This window comes from Amphimedon queenslandica, unplaced genomic scaffold (assembly GCF_000090795.2).
Source record: "Amphimedon queenslandica unplaced genomic scaffold, v1.1 AMPQUscaffold_13027, whole genome shotgun sequence".
NCBI lineage: Eukaryota > Metazoa > Porifera > Demospongiae > Haplosclerida > Niphatidae > Amphimedon > Amphimedon queenslandica.
Genome location: NW_003546737.1, coordinates 9127 through 12633, shown reverse-complemented (window position 1 = coordinate 12633; position 3507 = coordinate 9127). Strand labels below are relative to the sequence as shown.

General features: G+C 32.3%; 1 long non-coding RNA gene across 1 annotated transcript; it reads left to right on the top strand.

Moving 5' to 3' along the window:
• The first annotated feature begins 5 nt into the window (after positions 1 to 5).
• LOC109585665 (uncharacterized) lies at positions 6 to 1019 on the top strand. The gene is made up of 2 exons (XR_002186594.1): positions 6 to 58; positions 107 to 1019. It is a non-coding gene; the product is annotated as an uncharacterized LOC109585665 (long non-coding RNA).
• Positions 1020 to 3507: the final 2488 nt, after the last annotated feature.

Sequence of the window (3507 nt, the reverse complement as noted above, 5' to 3'; positions counted from 1 at the left end):
TTAGGAGACACTTATACTCCATTTGATTACAATAAAGTGCAACATCATAAGCTACTAGGTAGTTCTAAGTGGTAGTAGTATGTGTTTAAGTTTGTTTTTGCTTTAGATGTTAAAGATCTTGATATTGTTATTAAAGAATTAACAACAAATCAACAATTGCCCTGTTCTGTATGGCACAGACTATAGGTCTACAGTTAGGATTATATTATCCCAGGCTAGTGGATATAGACAAGAAGAACAGAGGAGATCCAGTGGACTGTTTTCATGAGTGTATGTCTGCCTGGTTAAGAGGAGAAGATAAAGTAAGACATCCCAGTGGGTCATCATTAGCTGCAGCACTGGATACAATAGAAGAAAAAATTATTGCTCGTAACATTAGAGATAAATACTGCATTCCTTCCTCATAGCTAGTTTCATGTGCTTTTGACAGTAATAATTCTGTTAAACTAGAATTACTACAGATAGTTTCAAACTGTGTTTATCCTTATGACTATGTTTTGTCATTTAATGAATATTGCATGTCTGCTATAAAAGAAAACCTAATTTTATTTATATACTTTGTTTGTGTGGTATATAGTATTATTGATTGTAGCACATGAAGTAGTTGAGCAACATTGATTCTTGATTGAAGTGAAGTTGTAGTAAAAATTTGTGCCAAGACTTAATATTTTTGCAAACTTTTAACAATGATAAATGGCATCAAATGCTTTGTTCACAATACTTACATTGTACCAGAAGTACTGGATAATGTAATAATGCAATGCAAAAGTGGAATGAGGAAATTATGAACAAGGCTAAGAGAGCAAGTGTAAGGTAGCTAGTGCTTTACAATTAACCATAGGGGTAGGAACAAACTAAAAGTTGGGGGGGCTAAGGTATTATTTATTGGCAATCATAGGAGCATGATTTAACAATTGATCATTGTACTGAAATTAATATTGTCCAAAATATTGGCGTCTATGCTCATTAAATGTAACAAATTCCTTTGCAATGTCCTCGATGTATAAATTGTCTGTAAATTCTTTATGTGTATGCAAAATAACTACATGATCAAGATGCTCTTGTGACATTGTGGAGCGCAAGTAGTTTTTTAATCTCCTTAACGTCAAAAATCTATGAAGCTAATGTTAACAGATTTGTTAAATAAAAAAGTAGAAGTTTGTGTATTTCTGAAAAAAACTAGTGTGCGTTCTTAGAAGTTAAGCTAGACTGTATTAATTGTTTTATGAAATGAATCATCACACAATATGCACACATATAAGGATTACCTAAACTAAAGTCTATAGTGTTGATAATAGTAATACATGTATATCACTTAAAGTTGGAGGGGCTAAGCCCCCCTTCAATCAAAGTTGGGGGGGGGGGCTTATGCCCCTCCTGCCCCCCCTGTTCCTACCCCTATGCAATATTAACTATACATGATTATTGGACTTGCCTGCATGGCGAGCTTTTTATATTAAGTACTTTGGTTGTCTGTCTATGATCATCATATTTGTAATTCAATTTAATATTATTTTAAAAATCACTTCAAAGCACAATTTAAATTATTTTTAAAATTGTCACCCATTTTAAGGTAAAATTTACCAAATATAAAATTAAATATAAATAATAACTAGAGACATGAATTAAAATAAAATGAAGTAGAGTTGAGTGTACAAAGGAAGGGAAACAAGACTCAGTAGGGTTACACAGTTCACACCATACAATGTAAGTACCGATGCTACCAAAATCTCAACCTTACATTGCAGCTTTTTTATTTATGAGATTGTTTTTCATAATACTTGGCACAAAAGCCATAATTTAGACTTTTTTCTGATAATATATGTTAACTGAGTAAAAAGTTGGAGGGGATTTTGGTCAGAATTGACCATTTTGCCAATAAAAAAAATTCTCCATTTTAGAATTTTTTGATAAATATACAGTTCTTATTTTGCTTATTTGAGATTTATAGCAAGTTGGACTTGATTTTTTTATCAATTCTAATTTTTTTCAATTGAACATCATTAATTGTCAGCTAATAAAGCATGCTGTTTAGTTCATTGTGATTATTTTAGGTGTGTCAGTGGATCATTCCAATGATACTTCTATGCTTTATTATCTCAAGTGAAGGAGTATTCAGGATTTGAACTGTACATCCATTACTACTAGAGCAAAATAATTTAATACACCATTATTACCTATTGATAATAATGCATCTTGGGGAAACATATGCACCTTTGTATACTACTTTATATACAGTCACTTTCTTTTTTATAAAGTAATGTTGAGTAATGTTGCAATTAACTGATACATGATTTACTGCTGTAGGCTGTGTGTTAGGAGTAAGTGATTGATAGTTTCATTTCTTAGCATCCTTTATGAGCTGAAAAGTAATGGCTTTGGTCCTTTGGAGCAACTTTTAATAATCAGCTTTGTCATAAAATATAGTAAAACTATCAGAAAAATTATAATCAAGAATTTTCTCCTAATCATAAATCTTTAGCAAAATTTTGCCAACAATTTTGGCACAATTTTTGAATAACTTTAAAACACTTTAAAAATCTAATTTGATCCAAATCAGGTATAAATTTCAATTTAATTAAATGTAAAATGTATCAGAAAAAGTTAAAAAAATTGAGAAATCCTCTTAACAGTTAGTGGTAAAATTTGGCCTGAGATCGTATTAAGTATGTTGGAATAATTTCATTATAAAATCAATAGAACTATCAATGCAAACAAAATTTGATCAACCAATAGAATAAGAGCAATGCTAAAAACATGAATTGGAGAGTATGCTGGTTACTCAGTTGTGAAACTCATGCTTATATGCTGTTATCAGGTTGCATTGGAACTGAGTCTAGAATAAAATTAATTGAGTCTAGAATGAAAACAGTTAGATCTTCTTGCCCAGTGAGCTACAACTAAAATTTTGTTTTACAATCATCTTATCAAAAATTGTGGACTATAATTTTTAGCAAAAGGGTGTGGCTCAGTCATACTGCTCATGCGCAGATGATTGCACGTGTGCTACTCAGACTCAGTCTCATAGCAGTGTCTTTGAGTACATCATAGACCCTACACCAAGGAGGATGGACTGGCAACAATCAGTTTTACTGAGTTTAATGCTAGTTTCGCTTGAACGTATATTTTCCGTATACTAAAAACTTATGGCATCTTGCACCCAGTCTAGCGACTACGAAGAACAACTAAAGACCTCTTTGGAAGCAATTCTAAAGGATCCAATAGAGTCTGAAGTAGCTAAACAGCCTCACAAAGAAATGCTGAAGTCCTACTGGAAAACTTAAAGGAAGAGCCAGTGATTCAGTTCACCAAAGAATTGGTTAGTAAGCTTAATGGCATTGTTGCCACTAGCTTCAGTCATGAAGGAGCAAGCAGCTATTCAAAGAAAAGAGAAAAGGCTTGGACCTCATTTTACAATTTCAGAGCTAATGATTTGCCTAAAATGTGGATTGATTTGTGGTCAACACCACAATTTTCATCATCACATCAAAGTTCGCAATGGCTATG